We start from the raw sequence: 23,136 nt of genomic DNA, 5'->3' as shown, positions 1-23,136 counted from the left end.
GGTCAATTTTATATCCGTTGTTTTCCATCAACTCTAATTTTAACCCAAACTCTACTGGTTCTTTTGTAAGCAAGGAGAACATTTAAGTTTTGAATATTATTCTTTGCCTTTAAAATCTTGTCTCTATCACAGTTGGCAGTATTGCCCCAAACCGACTAATTTTCTAAGTTTTCTTCTATCGATCATATTTTCTTCAAATCTCATCCAATTTCATTTCGCAAATTTAGATTTTTAATTTTAATCAACTTCTTATGATTATTTTAAAAGTTTTTTAGTTTCATTGCCCTTTTACATTATAGAGCATCTCCCCTCGTATTAATATGTGATAATGATGCTTTCTGATGCTACAATCGTTATTAGCCATCTTGTCCCATATGGCGGTCTTGTCCCACTTTCCTCTACTTTGTATTATTGTGAACATTTAAATCTATCGCTCCGTGATTCATAAGTACCATTTGATAAGGTTTTTATTGAAATACTAAGCATTTTCCTTCAAAAGTTCCCAACATTCACTGAGTCAGATGGCGAAAATTGAAGATAAGCGCATCGGAGCAGTTTGTTATGCAATTCGGAAGAATGGCGAGGGATTCATTTCAGGACATGAAAAAATCTGGACGTAAATCTGTTTCTATGAACCATATGCTCGATCGTAAAATCGTTAAAGCATTTTCCGTAAAAAGGGTCTTCCGTTCAAGATGTGGAAAAATATGAGAATATCGAAGAATAAAGTCAACCGAACAAGACACAAAATGAACTACGGACTTTCAGAAAGCAGAAAAAGAATAAACGTAGTGGATAATAAGCCGCCTATTTGACAAAGCATCAGTAAAACTCGATTATAAGATGTTTCCACGTGACCAGTTCTTGTTGATATCCAGTTGATATACTTTTGGTCGTGAAATGGTTAAAAGATCAAAATCTATATTTGAAAAATCTTACTGTGACATCAAATCGAAAACTATTCCTGCTGTCGATGGTAGCAAATTGAAAACAATTTTTGATGTTGGTTTTTGTTAGAAAAAAAAGAAATCAGTTTGATGTCATATCATACAATTAGAGGAGAACTCTACAACCTCTCGTAGGTGCCACGGGAGGTTTTCGAATTGTTAGTGTGGAAGGTTATAACAGTAGGAATTGTTTTGGTAGAACGTGAAACACAGAATGAATAATGAAATGAATAGAAATTCAAAGTAGGACAGCAACGAGCCTGGAATTGAGCCCACGATATTCTGTTTGTAAGGCAGAAGCGGTAGCAACTAAACCACCAAGCTCTACCTGCTTACTGAGGAAATGCTACTGGACGTGAAATAAATTTTCAATTTTCCTTTATAATTGCGTAAATATTCTACTAAGACGCTCAAAAGTAAATATGCAATAATTTAAAATAATTTCAAGCACTATCAAATAATATAAAATTAATATATTTTCTTTCTATATTTCAGGTAAGCTAATACGTAAGACTGATTTTCTTGAGAATGGTAAGTAAACTGAGTGATCGGATTTACACATAAATGTGAATGCTCTAATGTATGAAAAAAGAAATAATTCGATCCTTTCCATCTGACTATCTGGAAATTTGCTACATAGGAGATCTGGCAGCTTCGTTGAGGTTATCTCTAGGATTTATTTTGTTTAATTTATAATCATAACATCTGATACCTCAAAAATTTAAATTCTGCAATATTAAGTAAATATAGCTGTTGACTCTTATAAATTAAAATTCCATCAACAAAGATATTTGCTTAAGGACTAACTAAAACCAACGTTAGATGCTAAACATCGTTCACATGACATTTGATCCCGCGCGATAAATTTCCCAACAGTTTGATGAAATAATCATTATCGAAAAGTGATTATTAGAAACCGATTCCCCCGAAGATTTATATCGATAGCTGCCTAATAGACAGTTTCCCGCGATGGCCACATTAGCATCGAATAGCGATATTAACTCGCCGCTATCAATTTATTTCATTAGCCTGGCGGACAGATAATGTATCTCGCCCCGCGCTGACCGACGTTGTCCCCCCATGTTCAATCCAAACACCATGCTTTTGATATTTCTCTCATCTTCAACGATCGTTCAGCTCGCTGTTATACGTTGTGAATAACCAATCAAAAGATTGACCTCCTCTCTCTCTTCCTGCGCATAACTGCCTGAAAACTTCGCCGATCCGCGATCGTACGGCCATCAGTTACATTTTGAAACATTTTGAACAAAATTTTATCGTTTAATTGAATTAAGCCTTATTTACGATACTGTCACCATAAAATCGGGCGGTCATCATACCGTTTACAATGTAGACGAACCGATCCGGTATGAGAATATGAATGTCAATGGTCTCAGGTCACCATCCAGTTTGAATCAACAATAACAGCATAACTGTTCAAGAGTATGCAACTTGCAAACTGTGTTTTCCCTCCATCTCTTTCTGCTTCAATCGATCCCTCTATTAACTAACGCACTCTCGTAAACGGCTAAACATCCTACAAAACAAGATTCAGCCATGCAAAAAGGGTTGATGGGTACTTTGGTGGCTGAATCAGCGACGGCAAAGTCGCACACACGAACGAGACAACAACAGTTGCTTCTCCACGATGCGAAACAGGCCATCTCTTTTCCAGCGCGATCTAGCGGTCCAGCCAGCAGCCGTCTTATCAGCATCCAACCCGTTCGGCAAGATTCGCGCCGCGCGTTGAGCTCTCTCGCAGCGCGAATTTGCTGATCAAAACAGAGCGGCGACGCGCACTCTCTCCACAATTGTCTTTGGGCTCCCATGAAGCTGAGCCACGATCAACGGCACTCAACTCACCTGTGCTTGCGATCGACGAGGCGCGCGATCGTACTGGGAGGCATTTGAGTGATTCGCGCTGCCTGAAAGAAAAATGTGGGGTATGCAGTAAGTCGTTGATCCGAGGAACGAAATACTTGAAACGATTTCCCATTATCAAGAGGCGACCTTCGATCGACCAAAGTTTTTCAACAATACTCTGATTTTGACTGAAATTGATTGATCGTGGATCGCCAACTTATTAAAGTCGTATAAGCTAAAGAAATTTGGTGTCCTTTTTTCAATTCAACGAGAGCATTTGCATATCTGTTTGATTTGATTTGAAGCTTGAAGAAATAAGGATAAACTTCTGCCAGCGACTACAATATTGATCCAACAAAAGATAAATGTTCAAGAGAATCTATATGAAAATTATTTTACCATATTATGGTCAATACAATCGTACCGCTTTAAAAGTAACAAAACCGTCAATTAAACATGCAATTCGAAGTTGTTAGAAATGTCACATACCCCCATGCAAAAACGGTGATCAGTGAGTTCCTGCGTCTCACCTGTTTTGACCAATCCGCCGGTAGACTGGTTCTTGCGACAGGAGAGACGCCGCCGCCGTCGTGATTATGCACAGCATCGCGACCGCCAGTAGTGGTTTTCAGTTTATGTCGGCTACTCACCGAGTCAATACAGGAAATTGCTGACCCTCGACGCAGCAGATTCCGTCGTAGATTTGTGTGATTGTTCGCATCTTACGTGGTCAACAAGAGTAGCTCGCGCGCGGGAGCTCGCCAGCCAGCCGTGCGTTTTTTGTTTCGCCGAGCGTGTATGATAGTGATTGTTTTTTTTTGTTTTGCGCCGAATGCGTATGCGCCGGTGTCCTTAGTGCAGGTCGGTGATCTTTTGAACCTTTTGGCCCGCAGGTTGATCGCGTGACTTTCGGCGCAATGCGCTGCGTCTATTGTTTTGCATTTCGGCAGTGATATTGTTTACTTAAGGAGTTAGCAGTGTTGATCAAAAGGCGAAGAAACCTAAGCAACCGTAACAGGTGTTTCCCGGTATTGAAGCGCGTCTAGTGAATCAATTCGATCATCAACGGATCGAGTGATAGCCAATGGCTTCCATGGTACGGAATCCATTCAAAAAGGAAGATCTACAAAGTGTTCAGTGACAACAGTGAAAAGAAACGAAAACAACAACAGTGAATCACAGAGTGACAGTGCCAATGGAAAAATAATTGTACCCGCTAGTTAAACAAAAAAAAATACATCCATCAACACCCACCCAACAACGCCCCCGTGAATCGTGATCAAGTGCCGCAATTGACTGATCGAGACTTCGGCCTCGTGCTCTCCCGAGTCGTTTTGTCTGTCGGGGTGCCCAACCTCGGTTGTCTCTTTTCGCACATATGCACAGGTGTCAGTAAAGCCGCCAAACTGGATACCGGAAGTACCTACACCTTGGCCTACCCGGATTGGCTGAGTGAAGACAATCGGTAAATATCACCAGAGAGCACAGGAGAGAAAACCCGAGCCGATTCGGCTCGGGTACAATAATTAAATCATATTTCGGTAGCCGTCGTACTCTTCGAGCATCCTCCCACCCTTCCATGCCGTTTCGCATGCTGGTTCGGAGAATTGGGAGGGGTGGCTGGAGAGAGCGAAAGAGAAGAGGAATGCCTTCATCAGTACGAACGACGGACGTTGACTGCCGCCGTCAGTGTTTCAAAGATTCGACCAAGTCAACGTATACCAAGAGGAAATGTTTCAAGAGTTAATTATGGGTCGAAAAAACGAGTAGGAATCCTTTCGTAGGAAGGTTGAATGGTAAAAATGCTGTATGTCTGTGAAGATATTTTTCGCTTTGTTCAAGAGTCAAAATTGAAAGGAAAAGGAGAATTAACACTCTCCTGTGAAAACATACACATGGCACATGAAGAACGATTGCCTGCAGGAAAAGGAAAATGATCATGTTCCTTCCATGAATGAAATTTGTCAGTTTTTACACGTTTGTTTATACCTACGGCAATGATCTAGACATTATTACTTTGTTTGAATAAAAAAAATCCTGGTAAATTTCCGAGATATTGAAAATAACTTCCGAGAGAAGTGATGCAAATGATTTTATTATGAGGTTAATTTTATAATAAATTGTTTTTCATAGTTATGATAACACAACACACGTTTTCCAGAAAATCGTTAAAAATCAGATTTATCATCGAACGAAATAGCAAGGATGGACGTTTAATCTATTCTTCAATTCAAAGAATCCTAAGCCTATCGATTTGATAAAAAAATGATAGCGTGAAGACACGCGATCGGAGAGAAGGTTTATCGGAAACCAAAATCTAATGGAATGTTATTTTAAAACCAATCGTTTTTGAAACTAGTTAACATGCAAATCAATGATGATATTGAAACACAACAGCTTCCTCTATGATATTTTATCAATAATTTATGTTAATGAATGTGAACACATTGACTCTTTGCTTACATTTACACTTGAATTGTATCATTTTGCTATCTACGATTATTCAACGACCAAGATAGTGCTAATGTTTTTGACGATTGTCCATGAAATTTCTGACAAAGTCTTGGCAAAAATGTATCGATTTTTACCATCTCAATCGTTACCAAGATCACAGCTCAAAATCCAAACTCAAACTTTGAGAAGATATTGAATTTAGAAAAAAAAAAATAGCATCTATTGACTGTTTCTTTTCAGTTATTTCGGCCAATGAGGGGACGGCAATAATATTTCTGGAAAATGTTGAGGATTTTCCAAACCTCTTTCAGTCGAGTTCCTGACTGTTAAATTTTTATCAAATAGTTGATTATATGTGCCATGTAGTTTCAATGTATAATAGTTCACATTTGACATATGCTGTCAATAAAAGCATAACTGTCCCATATAGATAAGAAAAAACGTATAGAACACTAAACTGCGAGGCGGGAGTGTCGGAGTGAGGGATGTAATGCCAATAAGTTGCAGTAATATGAAATATGAAACACATATTTCCATGGTTCCGGGTGCTTCCGAAACTGGCCACTTCTTCGGGGGCTTCTAGTACCTGCTATGAGACTACAATGCCATAGCAATCGAGGTTGTATCAGAGATTTATAGAGTACTTCAGAACCTAATCTCAAAAACAACCATGCTGACTCCCAGTTCTCACATCCTTTTGTAGACCGCTATACAACCATGTCACGACCAGTTTTATTGCAATCATTTTAACCTGATATGCGTTCCAGTTCAGGAGCAACGATTTAAAAATACACTTCAAGTCTTGCATAAAACCCCTGACAGAAGCCATGAACAGAATAACACAACATGATACGGACTTGATTGATATAAGAGATAAAAGAACTGGTAGCAATCAAAAATTTGCAAGGAAAAATCATTTAAATTTCAATATATGCTACGAATAAGAACAAACTAATGGGACATGGTATCGATCACTTCTTACAAATAGCATAACTTGATCTCCTCATGATATTTCAGTGGAAAACATTGATGATGTCGTCTGATCTTTTATCCTTTTATTTTATCTTTTATTATCATGAGATATGGATCATTTTGATATATCAATATTTAATATTATTGAGCTATTTTAGACTACTCGGGACATCTGCCTACATAAAACTGATTTTCTGTCTGTCGAAAACTACTGAACCGATCTACAAGGATGTTATCGATCATTTAGTAATTTGCGTTAGATCATTTAGTAGTTTGTCAATAACTTATTCCAGAAGCTGAATTTCATTTTTTTGTGTGGTGGACTTCTAAGGCGAAGGTTTTTCTACAACTCTGCCTAATAGTTCGTTGTTTGAATTCCACTAGTAACGGAGTTAAAGCTATAGTTTCAGTAACTTAGACTAAATGATAACAAAATTCCAATCATTTAGTTTAAGTTACTGCAACTAGCGCTATAATTCCGTTACTAGTGGAATTCAAACAAGGAACCATTAGACAGAGTTATAGAAAAACCTTCGCACTAGAAGTCCACCATACAAAACATTTTGAAATTCAGCTTCTGGAATGAGTTATTGACAAACTACTACATGATCGAACGCAAATTACTAAATGATCGATAACATCCTTGCCGAAGGGCGGCTCCCATATGAAACAAACACAGTTTTCTGCATAATTCGAGACCTAATCAAGAAAATGGAACCTAAATTGTCATGTGATGGGTTTTGAAGGCAAGTAATGTATATATAATAGCTTGAGACTCCTCTTCACTCTAAATGAAATACAAATCTTGGAAATTATCACTTTTTTGCCGAGACGAAGTTCGACGGGACAACTAGTGTACATCTCCAGACTTGGTGGTTTTGAGAACCGAGATATAATTATGATACGACCACTTTATGACGTCGATACCACATGTGTGTCGATACAACCTATAAGCTAATAAATAAACAGCTGTCAACGCTCACGTTCATTATTGGTTTATTTATTTATTTTGTTTTTTTTATATTGCAAAAACTATGTTTTCTTCAAGCTATGCATGTATTGCAATCAAAACAAAAAGGATTTGAAATATCAATCCAGTGTAATGTCGATTAAAAATAATATTTTGAATCTGCTTTTTGCCGATCTTTGCATGCTCAAAGGTATGCCATGATTTTTTCTGGTAAAACCATGAAAAATAATTAGTTTAATTAGCGCTTCGTTAATTCATATTATTCAGTGTTTTAAAATGTTTTAATTATTGTTATATTCATTTTCTTCAGTAGCAGTTCCGACGAATAATCTCTTTGATTTATTAAACAATGTATTGATATTTTAGACACTTACCAAGATGACAAATTTCACCGATTAAATATTTAAAAATTATATGCTTATATGCGATTATATACAGCTACATTTTTTTGCTACATGCATAAAATATTCCTCTATAAAACCGTTGCTTCTGAACTGGCCCTATCATAGCATTTTAAACAGCTAGAGGTTTTATCTTGGCTTTTTTTTTCAAAACCATTCTATGACCAGCAAGTTTTATGTTGGTCTAAACTAAAAGCTTGGTGGTTTTCATTGCAAAAATTACAGCAACGTAGTAAAGATAGCGGAAAAACATAAACAAACATTTTTCCTTGGCCCTTGGAATCGCATGCGAGTACTTTCAAAAGTAAGTATTTCAATGAAATATTATAAAATGATAACTTTTAAGCGATACTTTATGTACCACAAACGAGTAGTGACATGTTAATATGGATTACATGCATTTTTTTTTCATTCGCTTCATCATAAAAATCATTCGACAAATGCTGTTCAAGGAAGTTTTTTTTTGTCGATTTTAGTTTATACAATAATTTGAGTCAAAGAAAATACTGTCGCACAATTTATTCTTTTTATTCTTCATTTTCAGTGGCCAAACAATGGAAAAGAAATTCGTTTATTTGTCGAATGTAAAAGTTCAAAACTTTATATTTCTATGAGTTCTTCTTCAGGAGTAAAGTAGAAGTAAAGTAGAAGAAGTAAGAAGTAAGAAGCAGAAAATGAGCAATGAGAAGTGAAACGTCTCATTACTTACTTCTCATTTTTCATTTCTCACTTATCATTTCTTATACTTACTTCTCAAGTATTATTATACACTTCATAATTTTCACATTTTCTATTGTTCGACCAAATGATGACCATATGGCTCGTGCGGCAAACTACACTCACGGTTGTATGCTTCGTTCGATCAAATAACATTTCCAGTCAAATTACCCATTCGGCCAAATGGGCTTGTCTACCAAACGATCATTTCAGCAAAACGGCACTTTCAGCCAAATGACATTTTCGACCAAATTGTTTTCGTTCTAATGATCGTTTCAGCCAAATGGACCTCGGCTAGTTCAACAAATGGATTAACCCGAATGAATTTTGGCCAAACCCCCTTTCCTCCTATACGTTCACATCCACATACAGACTGAATTGATTGGTATGTAGTTGGTATTCGTATATAATATCAGGTATCAGGTATCAGAACGTCGGCTCAGGAGGCACGTTCCCCTCAGTTTGGGAGATTTGTGCCATCGCCTTCACTGGCCTTTCTCATCATTTACCTGACGGAAAAGGAAGTGAAAAATGGAAAGGAAGAGGAAGTCAAGTTGGAAAGGAGAATGGAACAGGTTTCAGGAGAAGGAGGATCCATTCAATAATACATACATACGATACATTTTGTAAAACGCAATGAAACGCGAAGCATACAATATACTGGGTAATTCACACAATGCGAATGCATATGATATATCATTTATATGAAAGCCAATTATGTAGGCTCATACGCATTGAACTAGGGACTAAAGAGAGGTGTCAAAAAAAAACACAGAGGACGTAACAATGGACGAACGTCGAAGACGAAACACAGAGTGCACTGTGAAAAACGCATAATGCGAATTCATGTAGGTGACAACTTGTTGAAAAACTAAATAAAATCATATTCATAACCCCTCCCTTATTTAACCTCAAGCTGAGATTGAATAAAAGTAGCCAATTGTCTCGGAGAAGCAAAAGGTCAACTACGCCATAGCTCCCGTTAGCGCAGCGAGGGCTCAATACTGTGAAGGGGCCCTGGTATTTCACAGGCTCCGTTTCCTGTTAGGTTCTTATTAGACCCCCCCTAACCATTCATTCGTAGGCACGGTATGCACCGAGAATTGAGGGTCACCTGTATGGCGGACTTTTACCACTGGAACAGGCAAACTGTAATGTTATTCTTAGCTAGATAACTGGCAGTCAACACCACATGGCTATCTAGGCTGTTCGTGGAGAGAAGTTGACATTGACTACATCTACTCTCAATGTGGCCGAACAGCCAGCAAACATTTTCGACCAAATTGTTTTCGTTCTAATAATCGTTTCAGCCAAATGGACCTCGGCTAGTTCAGCAAATGGATTCCCCCGAATGGATTTCGGCCAAACCCCCTTTCCTCATATACATTCACATCCACATACAGACTGAATTGATTGGTATGTAGTTGGTATTCGTATATAATATGTGTAAAGTTCGATTTTGAAGTGATGCTGTGATCTTTACGTATACTTACAGTTACACAGTTACAAATTGAAAGCTTTAAAATATATTCATGTAATGCAGGAATGTGTAATGGCAGTGCATGCACAATTTATACTCTACCCCCAGGGAGTCGAGATAGCTTCCCTGTCCATGATTTTATAGTTCACGTAACAACTATGACACTTTCGCATGTTTTTCAAATAATTAAAAAAAATATCGCCAATTTAAACTTCAACCGCAGAACATCCGCACACAAGCTTTATTATTTTACAAGATAAGTTGAGTTATGACATCCAGATATGATTCTAAGGATATTGGCCATACTAAGATTAGTTCCTTTGGTTGGGGGAGGGTCCTTCCGGAGGCACCTAAATCGGCCATTGGGTTTCGAACTTCAGCATTTTGCTAGACAAGTGATTTTGACCACCCTGGAGACAGTTCAAAGGCCTATGAGAAAGCTTGTGGAGGATCAAAATCGCCAATTTTCAAAATACTACAAATTTTGGCAATATGGGATCAAACTTCAACATTTTGTAAGACATGTAGAATTACGACATCCGATCTTGATACCTCTGGGGGTTCCTTAGGGTGACCAACATCCCAATAATCATATGTGGATGACATAATTTCACTTGACTTGCAAAATGTTGAAGTTTGATACATAAATTGCCATACCTTGTGATATTTTGCAAATGGCCGATTTTGATGCCTTCGGAGACTTTCACAAGGGCCTCGGAACTGACCCCAGAGTGGTCAATATGCCCAGCATTGTATCGGTCATATTGTCGAAACGGTTATTTGGTCTATAAGAGTTAGGCCGAAAAGTTGGCCGCAAGCGACATACTACCAAAAAATGACATTGGTCGAACTGGCAATTTGGCCGAAAAAGTTGTTTGGTCGAATAGGCTAGGGCAGAAAAAGCTATTTCGTAGAAATTGTCATTTTGCAGAAAGCGCCATTTGGTCATACGGTCATACGGTCGAAGATGATATTCCCTTAATGGCTCATATGGCCAAAAATGTCGACTCGTTTGTGCCTGAAATGCATTTTCGCCCAAATAACCAAACCCCTTCTGCAAAACGGCAATAACAGCCAAATAATCTATTCAGCCAGACGAATTTTTCGGCCAAATCACATGTACGGCCGAACGACTTTGTCGACCGTATGTCCATTTCGGTCAAATGACTTTTTGGGATAAATGACTTTCAGCCAGATGATTTTCGGCCTCATGGTTTGTTCGGCTAAATGAGGTATTCAACCAAACAACTAACTTCTGGCCTTATGGTCTTCGTCCAAATTACTTTCTACCAAACGTAGTTTTCTCGTTAAAAAATCGATTTCAACTTAATACTAATTGCTTAAAACTAGCAAGGATAACTTAGTTTCCATTTGTTTTCTAGGGTAGTCTTGAACTCAAACCTAGTTGATCCATCTCGCCCATGATTTTTTTTTTCATGGCAATTCTTCAGAATTTTCTCTGTAAATATCCCGGAATGTGCGTTTAAATTGTCCAGAATTTCCATAGAACATAGTGCATGATTTTAGGAATCCAGTATATTTTTATCACTTATTAGATTACGAATCTCATGCATTTAGTTCATGATTCCATCTATTATTTTATTATTTTATTATTTTAATAATAAATTTTAATTTTTATCATTTTAATTATTTTAATGTTACGCATCCAATGCGTTAAAATTTGAGTTGTTAAGATTTAAAAAATAAAAATAGACTCAACATGAGGATCGAACACGATTCCACTGAGTGAGAGCCCAAGGCGTTGCTTCCAGGCCGTCCTTGCTTATTGGAAACGGAACAATCGAAGTGTACCCGGTTATGCATTTCGTTGATCAATGAGCACTATAGAGTGCCATGGAAAAAGTTCCTGAAATCATGAGCTACAATCATGATTTCATGAACTGGCCAAATTTATGGTTTCACGATTTTATGTTCATGATCATGGGAAGGGATTTGTTCCCGTGCAGGATAAAATCTAGGAGAAATTTCAGGATACATTCCGAAAGAAATTTCTGAACAATCTCTTCGACGAAAAATTTTACAGGAGAAATTCCTGGAGGAGCTACACGAGGAACTCTTGGAAGATCTCCATAAGTTTTCCTGCAGGAACTTCATAAGGATTTTTTGGGGGAATTTCAGAATTAATTCCTGGAAGAACTCTTGAAGAAACTCTTCGAGAAACTAAAGGAGGAATTTCTGGAGAAACTATACTCCCTTGGGCCAAAAAGGGTCAAAAATAGGTCAACTCCTTCTAATCGTAGATAACTAATAGTAAGTGCACACAATAATGATGTAATCGTTTTTATTCATCATTTTGCAATACTGGAAACAAAAACTGAACGTTTAGATCTCCAAAATCCTGTTACAGATGCTCCGGAAACCTGGTTCCTCCCAAGGAAATATTTACTTTTTGAGCGGTTCTGAAACATATTGAACTTCATAATTTTCTAACACAAATACAAGAGAAAACATTTGTAGAGAATCTAGGCACATTGTCCACTAGGAACCTACCCGAAGTAACATTTTGAATTCTATTTGGATTTATTCAAGTTTTATGACATCGCATAATCTACAGAGTTTTATCATAGTTTTCGCCGAGTTCAGTTAACCTCAATGCTACATTCTCCTGTAATGGTTTTAAGAGATGCTCCAAGTCCATCCTAAGCTGCTTGTTTTGACAAATTATCCAACAACAAATTATCTCAACTGAAACCATGTAGTTTTAAGAAAGTTTTATGGTGCTCTCAATTAAGTAAGAACGATCTTAAGAATGCGACCATAAAACTTTTATAAATCTATGTGGTTTTAATTGAGATACAGTGCTCTTGTTGAAGACTATATCAAAACACTCAAAAAATACTGTCAAGTTGGACACATATAAGTAGCAGAATATAATTGAATAATTTAGGCAAAAATAATGTATTTTTTTCCAATACACGAACAACCCATTTGCGCAAGCATCACATTAACAAGAAGATGTTTTCATTCGGGTCAAATCGGTTGCATTGCGTATCTGATTTGACCACTGCTTTCGGAATTCATTTTCTCCTATTTTCCATCTGGTTGATTTGCGTTAATTTTCCCCAAAATACGTTTTCTTGATTTTCCCCGAGCCAGCGCCAGTTAATCTCTATTCAACTGAGGCATATTTATCCACTTCCTAGCCGATGGCTCTGCTGGAAGATATCCTGTAGTATGTTTTGAAAAGGGCTGTTAAAAAATACTGGCAAGTTAAATTTTTATTAGTAGGAATTGATTTAACTCTTATATTTTGAGCTACGAACCGAATCAATTGCTTATGAACTTAAGGAGCAGTGACTCTATTAAATTTTGATTTGCTTCAGCATTATTTAAAGCAGTTTTTAAAAGAAATCAGTTTTTGCAAATGATACTACAGTCGACTCTCTACATCTCGATGTTCTATATCTCGATATCTCTCCTTATGTCGATGGTTTCCTCAGTCCCTTCAAACTACATACATTTGGGCTTCCTACATCTCGATATCCTCCCTATCTCAATATCTCTCTATCTCGATGTGTTCTAATCATATTTTATTCAGGATTCACTCTCCTTATGTCGATATGTTCAAATTTTTAGGCTACCAGACCATCTTTGGACAATAACAAACTCATCAACAACAGGAAACGACACTTATGTTGTTGTCGTTTTTCACAGCAACGAGCTTTTTTGGATCTAGTACCCATTTCAATTTTTCTTCCATTCCTCGACCTCTCCCTATCTCGATGCACGTAAAAAAATAACCTCATATGTTATGGCAAAAAACCATTCGAAAATACTTATACTCTTCATTATGCCACCTAATGAATGAGCCCGTATCAAAAAGCTAATAACATTCATAAGTTAATGAAAAGTATAAGTTTCCAAATGTATGTGACTAATGCGATGTATAAGTTTTTCCTTATACATGTCATTAAGCGCATAATTAATAATTAATCATAAATAATAAACAACATTAATTTTTTTTACGTGTGGTCCCTTCAATATCTAGATGTGGAGAGGCGACTGTATTCTCTTTCAATATAAATGAAGCGCACTCATTATTTCCTACTTTAATGCAGAAATTAATCAACAAAGTGAGTGGTCGTAACATAGGAAACTAGGTACATGACTTAATCCTCTACCGCCCAAGACTGCATAAGGACGGGCTACTTTGATTATTTTCTGGAATTTTTAATTGTTCAGATTTCGAAAAGTTTTGATGACGATGTCGATATCGAGATGTCGATCAATAATAACAACTTCAATGCATGCTTGAATGTGGTTTAAATTTAATTTACAAAAACCTTCACATTAATAATAATTTATTGAATATTTTGTGATTTTTTGTTCCTCCGTGTTTTTGCTCGTATACTTTTGAAGAGTGAAACATTTGTAGTTTAGACATTTTCCACAACTAACCTTATTCAATAGAAGGCTTTAGTGCTGAAAGTTGATTCAAAAGTATTAGATTGCCGGTGTCGCTCCTATTCGCGTGACTAACATCTAGACTGCATCGGCCTAGCAGCCAAAGTACTGGTTCTATAAATGTCAAAATGATGTTGTTGATCAAACGAAACATCCTCTACAACATGGTGCATCATAAACATCTGAATTCAGCTTATTGAAGTCAAATCGATAACACACAAACAATGACTACAGCGCCACTAGCGTTCTAGTACTTATGCTTCTACTGTGCTGAATGATACACTCTGAAATATTTATTCAACCTTATACGGAAAATAAAAAAGTTACCCTGAAAAATAAAAAATTGCAATAAGTCAACTTTGGATGCGAATTTTTGAACTCTAAATATGTTGAAAAATCAAAAAAGATCAATAGACTCAATAAATTATTGTTTAAGATAAACAACTCAAAAAAACAAAATTATAAAAAATCACAATTGTGGAATTAATTAAAAAATTGTGTTGCTTAAAACGTGCTCAGAACGATTTTAGAAAGCAAAATACTGATTTTGAGCAAAAACAAAAATTTGGGTTGTATAGGGTTAAATGGAGTGTAGTTTTAATTTTTCAACGTATACATCATAATTATCATTATTATGAGATACAGTTTAATTTAGTAATACGAAGTTAAACACCAACAAATATCAACATCAGATCAAATTTGGTCAACATAAACAATTTATGTCAAAATCTTTAGTAATCCTGACAGAGTTTTATGCTGATCATCAAGAATGTTAACGATCATTCAGTTATTTGCGTTCGATCATTTAGTAGTTTGTCAATAACACATTCCAGAAGCTGAATTTCAAAATACGTTGTATGGTGGACTTCTAGTGCAAAGGATTTTCTACAACAATGCCTAATCGTTCGTTGTTTGAATTCCACTAGTAACGGAGTTATAGCTATAGTTTCAGTAACTTAGACTAAATGATAACAAAATTCCAATCATTTAGTTTAAGTTACTGCAACTAGCGCTCTAACTCCGTTATTAGTTGAATTCTAATAACGAACCATTAGGCAAAGTTGTAGAAAAATCTTCGCACTAGAAGTCCACCGTACAACATATTTTGGAATTCAGTTTCTGGACTGTGTTATTGACAAACTACGAAATGATCGAACGCGAATTACTGAATGATCGTTAACATCCTTGCTGATCATACATGCCAGCTCACTTTGATAAAATTAACAAGTTTTCGGCAAACCTAAGAAAATGGTCTTGAACACCTTCTCTAGAGTGGGCCTCTTTCGTCTTATAATGGTTTTATAACTGTCTTGGAGCAAGATTGTAGAACAGTTGGTTTTATATGTGGTTTCAAGGCACAAGTCTAGAAGTATGCTGTGCATCATAATATTGAATTTGTTACTTGGGTAGTGCCCCCCAGAAAAGTGATCACTTTTGAATGGTTTTAGAAACCTAGAATGTAACACAGCAAACTTCTTGATTTTGCAAGACAAACACAGTGGAACATTTGCATAGCGTCTGGGCACTATTGGCATCCATTGTATTTGTTCTGGGTTTCAGAACCATTCGAAATGTGACCACTTCAATGGGGGCACCAGGTTCCCAGGGGACCTACGGAAGTGATCAATGTGCTCGGATGATGTGCAGAAGTCTTCTATTGTATTTCTTCTATTGCAAATTCATGAAGTTCGATATGTTGCAATCTGGGTTACAGAAACACTCAAAAAATAACCACTTTCCTGAGGGGACCAGGTTCCCGGAACATCTGTAATCGGATTTTGGAGCTCTAGGTGTTCGTTTTTGTCTCCAGTATTGGAAAATGATAAATAAAAACGATTACATCATTATTGTGAGTATTTACTACTACACATTATTCTGTTTTTACACGATTTTTTTACGCTCGTAATTTTGATCGCGTGACTTCAATTTGCCACCAAAGTCTTTGCAATATGTTTCAAAGAATCCTAAATAATTCAAAGAAAAATCACATGGTAAATAATATACGTTAGACATTATCTACGATTAAAAAGAAGTTCACCTACTTTTGACCCCATTTGACCCAGGGAAACCCCTCGATAATACCGTCCCCATGAACCAAACCATCAGATCAATACATCTACACAAAAAATATGCATCTTTTCTCAAAATTTCATGCAAATCGGTTGAAAAACAAGGCAACGGTTAATTTTATAATTTTATAATTATTATTTATAAATATTAGCTCAGGCAGAAACGGGTTTTAAGGAAGTTCACATGAAACAAAGTCTTTAGAAGCATCTCAAATTTAGTAACAACTTAAAGGGTTTTAAGAACAATTTGTTAAATCTCATAGGTGTCTCGGGGGAACGCCTGGTAGAAAGTCAAACACAGTTAAAATTTGGTATAAAATGTGTGGGAATATGCCCGCTGAATTTGGACCCAAGACCACTTGACCACCTTACAAGTCTACAATTCTCTTTCCTCTATACAAATTCCTTAAATCATGGTTGTCGGTTTCTACGTTCTTATCGTACGCATGTCGCTCAATTATTTTTCTAGTATTGCATATATTGAAGATGAAGAAATATTTGCTTCTATTCGTCGAAATTGTATCGAACTAGAATATTGCTGGTTTTTCATCACCTCTGAAATCCGTTGATGAACACGAAGCATTTCGATTGATCCCAAACCCTAAATTTCATTCTTTGCCTGTAGATAAGAGCCTTTAGTTTTAACATTATTTAAAAAAGATACGGCACTTTCAAAATTGCGCAAAGTGCACGTTTAAAACCCACGTGATGTAAACCGCTTGGGTGTCTTTAATCTTAAGATACGTTTCTGCATTGATGACCTGAATTTGTATATCCCAGACAGGGCATTTAAATCGCTTTATACCTGAAAATGCACCCAATTATGCCAATGACCTTAAAACCAGTGCAACGTAGCAAAAGAGTTTTGCGGCTGCGCAAACAGCTGGAACAACAGTTTTCTGATTATCTTCCGAACATAAAAAAACTCCGGTCCAAATCAGAACATTGTAATATAGTCCACTCACACACCTTTCATTCCTAGACCCAACAATCACGGCCAAGTCTCATTAATGCAAATCTGTCCTTCGCGCACCGACCGACGGCACTATAGGAGCTCTTCCGACTTGGTGCCAGCACCACAATCCCAAATCCAGAAACTTTCACACGGCCCGGTCACCAGCTTGACGAGCAGACCAACGGATAAAAGTCGCCTCGTCCTTATGGTCCTCATCCATTAACGAAAAAAACACACGCTGAATCCTCAAAGAGACAGACCCTTCTTCGTCGCCGTGTATCACACCATCATCAACGCGGAAGGATAGCGCAAACTGTCCGTGGTCCCTTTATGGTCCTTCCCTGCCCGTCACGTCATCCCGCTTACATTCATCCTTTAGCCAGCGGACCTTGAAGATGCCACGGCGGAGAAAAAAAAAGGATCTACCTTCCCATTTTACCAGAGGCGAGATGTCCAACGACGTTAAATAATAACCTCAAACAATGAGATGAATGAGCGTACGCTTTTTTTTGATCTGCGATGCGAAGAACGCACAAAGAAGCGGACCAAGATGTAATAAAATGATCATGCAGCAAGGGAACGTGAAAAAAGATTTTGTAATAAAAAGGGTTAGGACCCCTTTCCGTTTCGGACACACCGAAGTGCCAATGTTGTGTGAGTGCGCGCTTAATGCTCATTTTCGTCCCTTCGTCTCGGTCCGAGCCGAGGACCCAAGAAGGCACCACACTCTGTTATTACCCTTTATGATATTTATTCTTTACGGCCGAAGCGCGTCGAACCTACAAAGTCCCTCGGACCAGGACCTGGACTTGGTCGGTCACACTCACATGCACGGAGGCCGTCAAATATGATGCTTCCGTGAGGAACACACATCATTCCTGCGACCGGCGAGGCCCGACCGACGGCGACGGTTAGATGTAGCGGAGTGCTGGGCCGCCGCCGTGGAGCGCAGGGTTGGTCCCGGACCGTTATCTCGACAACGCAGCAATTGAATTGAGCAATCCAACCCTGAATCTTCGCCGTGGTAGTAGTCTTCGATTGCCAGCCTCAGCACAAAGCATAGCGTGAAGATCCGTTCAGGAAGCGCGCACGCACAGAGCGCTCCGAAGGGACCCTACTGCGATTGTTGCCCGACGCGACTCAGCAGGACCTATAGCCTGCTGCCGCCGCGCCGGTTGCTGCAAGCAACCGGGTCGATCGGGTCTAGTCCGGCGGACGCAAAACGTGGAGAGGAAAATTTATAATTAGAGATTGCGTGTGAAGGAAACGGTGCGCGGTACCAGATTCGGAAGTACGCTGCTTTTCGGGGGCCCTTCGGACTCTAATTGAAGGTTTCAAACCTGCAATGGTTCTATATGGTTAAGGGCCGTGCACGATGATGGTTTTGAAATTTCTGCACGGTCAGATATACTATTTGAAGCGGCCGGTGTGATTGGCGGTGGTTCATTGCTCATTTGGGAGAGTCGTTTACACCGGAAAGTTGCCGGGTTGACTGGCCGGTCTTGCTGCTGTATCGCCAACCGGGGTAATGTTGTTGTTTATGTCTTGGAGGACCGCCACATGATTGTCGAGGCGGGCATCTGAAATTGATGCTTTTGGCTTGACAGCATGCCTACCTGCACGGTGGAGTATCAAAAAATGTATCCGTTCAGGGGCACTGAACTTTGGTGGAATACTGTTAAGGTGTGTTTATATTATTATGATGGCCGCTGTGTGATTAGTTTTATGTGGAAACAATCCATAATTTCGACAATTTTTCGCTGTAAGATATTTGACTTCAAGCATTTCAGAACAGCTGTTTTTACCTATTTAACATATGTACGGAATTGAACAGATCTCTATGTTTCGAGAATCATGCCAAAGCGTGTTCCGAATATGAGTCTTTTTGTAAATGCAAAAGATCGTAAACAAAATAAATGCATGAAATGCGCTCCCCATACTCAGATTTTCTAATGATTGGGAGTAAAAATAGCCTCAAATCAATACTTTTAATGTTGGTGTTCATATATATTGAAGGCCAACTCAAATCAATTATGACTTAGTTCAAATTCAACTACCTGCAAATTGTCATTTTATTTTATTGAATGAACACAAATATCTCATATTTTATTCCATTTAGATAAGAATGTTGAACATGTTCAACTTCTGGTAAGCCAATTGAATCCAAAAGATTAGGAACAAAATTGAACGCTGCCTTGGCAACCAAGAGACCAACACGGATCATCTACTGATCAAATTCTGTAATTATAAGCAACATAAAAGAAGAATCAATTAGAAATGGAGGCCAAAAAACAGAATCCTTCAACAAAACATTCAAAGTACAAGGCAGATATTAACGCAAGAGGAGCTATACGTGAGCATGGAAGAAAACAAAAGTTTGCTAATGTCATTTTACAACACTGTCTCCGTTTGTAAATAATCCGTTTGTCGAGTCATTAAGTGCACAGTGTATTGATGTTAAACAGTGTCCCATCTAATGTAAAAATTATGTTAATGACAATCAAATTATGTATTGTATGTACAAACACCAGAAGCTCCAATCCTAGCATATATGTTTATAGTTGTTAAGTGTACGAAGAACGGCAGACAGCTTTCCCCTTGAAAAAGACCCAATAAACGGGCCGAAACGTCGAGCAATGCGAATATAAACCCGTTTGAATATATCAGACTGAAAAAGCCAAAATATATCAGTTAACCGCATTCTTTCCTTCAGAAGTGTATACCCGTAGATCGATCATTCGAGTCGAGACTTGCTTGCTAGTGGATCACCCAGTTGACCCTCGCGTTGGATCAATGTTGCCGTCAGACCTGCATTGTTTGTGCCGATCTGGATCCCCGGTGTAATTGCCTCATAGTTGCTGATTGGAAGTCCACGAAGGTTAGTGTACTGCCGTGATAGCTCTCCATAGTTTAAACTTTGCTTGGGGAGATTGAGGCTGGCAACCGTTCGCACGTCATTTAAAGTGAATTTTTCTCTTTTTCCTTCTCCAGAAATCTTAAAACGAATCCGCTGAGATTTTAGCTCTTGTCGAGTCACGTTGCTTGTTCGTTGTTAAGCCAAGTGGGAGTGAGTCAACGTCATCAATACCTAACCGTTCGGCAATTGACTGTTCGTCCAAAGTCATGTCTGATCCGTCATCCAGTCTTGAGCCTCCAAATAAACGAATTATAAACAAATAGTCTGCAACTTGCAAGGTCGTCGTCCATGTTTTCCCAGGCAACTTCGACAAAGATGATGTTCTTGAATTATCTTCCAGCGACTATCGGGCCCATACTGCATGAATTCTTTGCAATCTTCAAGCACAAATTTACCTTCCTTTTATTCGGATACTCTGGTTTGCACTCTTTATTTGGCATATCATTAATTGTGTGAGTGTTGACAAAATGTTCGTCTCTGCTATGCTCAGCTCGTCCCGATTTGGTCAGCCTGGAATCTGTAGTAACTGTTGCATCAGAGGCAGCAGTTACGTGCATTGACATGAATCCAGCGATCGTTCGAAGATTGATCACTAGAAATTGTTGCTTGTATAGTGCCCAGTTTAGACGCTGCAGTGCAGGTATTTTGTCGACCAGCTCACGTAGAAGAGCGTCTCTAATTTCTCCGCCTTTGACGCTGGAGTGTCGCTAGCCTTGTCCCAAAGCGTTTGAATATTTAATTCTAGTCTTCCATACAACATGAAAAGGGTAGACATAACTTCAGAAACACACGCTGCACAATGGGAAAAAAAAATCATAACGCGTTTAAATTTAATATCTCGGAAGGGGGGGAGTGGGTTTGGCGATTACGCTGACATTTCTACACAAATCGTAGAACTTTCTCTGGGGTAAATGGGTGAATAAGTTCACTGCACGAAGCTGCAAGACCTCGTTCTACCCTAATACTCCTTATTTTTTATGCTTCCTGGAAGACCTTGGCCTTTTGGGTAAGAGTTGGTAAATAATAGGGATGCGCTTACTCTAGCCACACCACCACGCTATCTGTATGAAAGCATTAAGTTATTTGTTCCACATAAGCTGCTACAATTTGCATTGAAAAAGACTCGAATATGAAAGAAAAAGAGCAAACCAATGATTAGCGGCAATCGGAGTGAGCGAAAAATGGTTATCACTCTCAAGGCTGTTTTTTGTTCCCGAAAGGCGATTTCTCCCCGAAAATTTTCGTGAGGGAGCATCCTGTGCTCCTAAGATTGAGTGAGCATTACGAACCCTGTTAATTAGCAATTTGAGGAGTATGAGAACATGGGGTAAAATCAGGACGATCCCAATTCCCAACACCGTACAGTAAACAGAGCTCACATAACACGATTTTTGGAAAATTTTGAGGTAGAATGTGTTATGTTTTGCACCTTTGCACGATTCCCCAGAAAGTTCTACGATTTGTATCAAATTTTCAACCCAATCCACCCATACCAAACCGGGTACCGAATTTATATCCGTTATGGACATTTTTAAGCCTCCTTTCAAGAGGCTCGAAAGACTCATTTCAAGAAGCTCGGAAGCCTCCTTTCAAGAGGCTCGCAAGTCTCCTTTGAAAAAGCTCGGATGCCTCCTTCCAAGAGGCTCGGAAATCTTTTTTCGAGAGGAAACCTTCTTTCAAGAGGCTCGGAAGCCTCCTTTCAAGAGGCTCGGAAGCCTCCTTTCAAGAGGCTCGGAAGCCTCCTTTCAAGAGGCTCGGAAGCCTCCTTTCAAGAGGCTCGGAAGCCTCCTTTCAAGAGGCTCGGAAGCCTCCTTTCAAGAGGCTCGGAACCCTCCTTTCAAGAGGCCCGGAACCCTCCTTTCAAGAGGCTCGGAAGCCTCCTTTCAAGAGGCTCGGAAGCCTCCTTTCAAGAGGCTCGGAAGCCTCCTTTCAAGAGGCTCGGAAGCCTCCTTTCAAGAGGCTCGGAAGCCTCCTTTCAAGAGGCTCGGAAGCCTCCTTTCAAGAGGCCTGGAGGCCTCTATTCACGAGGCCTGCAAGCCGCCTTTCCGGAGGCCCGGAAGCCTCCTTTCAAGAGGCTCGGAAGCCTCCTTTCAAGAGGCTCGGAAGACTCCTTTCCAGAAGCTCGGAGGCCTCCTTTCACGAGTCCAGGTAGCCTCCGTTCAAGAGGCACGGAAGCCTCCATTCAAGAGGCTCTGAAGCCTCCTTTAAGAGGCTCAAGCCTCCTTTCAAGAGGCCTCAAAAGGCTCCTTTGAAGAGGCTCGGAATCCTCCTTTCAAGTCGCTCGGAATCCTCTTTTCAAGTGGCTCGAAAGCCTCCTTTCTAGAGGCTCAGAAGCCTCCTTTCAAGAGACTTGGAAGCCTCCTTTCAAGAGACTTGGAAGCCTCCTGTCAAGAGGCCTGTAAGTCTCCTTTCAAAAGGCTCGTAAGTCTCCTTTCAAGAGGCCTGTAAGTCTCCTTTCAAGAGCCCGGGAAGCCTCCGTTCAAGAGGCTCGGAAGCCTCCTTTCAAGAGGCTCGGAAGCCTCCTTTCAAGAGGCTCGGAAGCCTCCTTTCAAGAGGCTCGGAAGCCTCCTTTCAAGAGGCCCGGAAGCCTCCTTTCAAGAGGCTTGGAAGCCTCCTTTCAAGAGGCTTGGAAGCCTCCTTTCAAGAGGCTTGGAAGCCTCCTTTCAAGAGGCTTGGAAGCCTCCCCAGACAACCACACATCGCATAAGAATGCACGATCAAAATCGTTTACCGATCCAAGTTTCATCAGATTCGCATTGTTGTGCAAAGCTCATCAGTTTATTTATAAATTTTCCCGCACAGTAGGCTATTTTACGAGTTTATTCCAGCTTCATTTGTTGACATCGCATATTCCTGCAATCAAACTCACATGAAATCGGATTATCTGTCAAACAGAGTTTGTTATCACAAACTACATCGCAATGCATAACGAACAAACTCGCATAAAAATCGTGCACATCGCATAC

At 39.0% G+C, this 23,136-nt stretch overlaps 1 protein-coding gene across 5 annotated transcripts in view; it reads left to right on the top strand.

Annotated features, from left to right (window-relative positions):
- The window catches only part of LOC134210975 (protein grainyhead), a 704,499-nt gene that overhangs the window by 415,251 nt on the left and 266,112 nt on the right, over positions 1-23,136 (top strand). The window contains exon 1 of one of the 5 annotated variants that reach the window (XM_062687443.1): positions 3,457-4,275. The exons of 3 other annotated variants lie outside the window; for them this stretch is intronic. The gene's annotated coding sequence lies outside the window, so the exon portion shown is untranslated. Of the gene's footprint in view, positions 1-3,456; positions 4,276-23,136 lie in introns of those variants that run through there. One more of the 5 variants, XM_062687442.1, reaches the window with a different exon arrangement.

The sequence above is a fragment of the Armigeres subalbatus genome, chromosome 2 (assembly GCF_024139115.2).
Source record: "Armigeres subalbatus isolate Guangzhou_Male chromosome 2, GZ_Asu_2, whole genome shotgun sequence".
Lineage (NCBI taxonomy): Eukaryota > Metazoa > Arthropoda > Insecta > Diptera > Culicidae > Armigeres > Armigeres subalbatus.
Note: the sequence above shows the minus strand (reverse complement) of the source record. Positions and strands in the feature narration are given on the sequence as shown.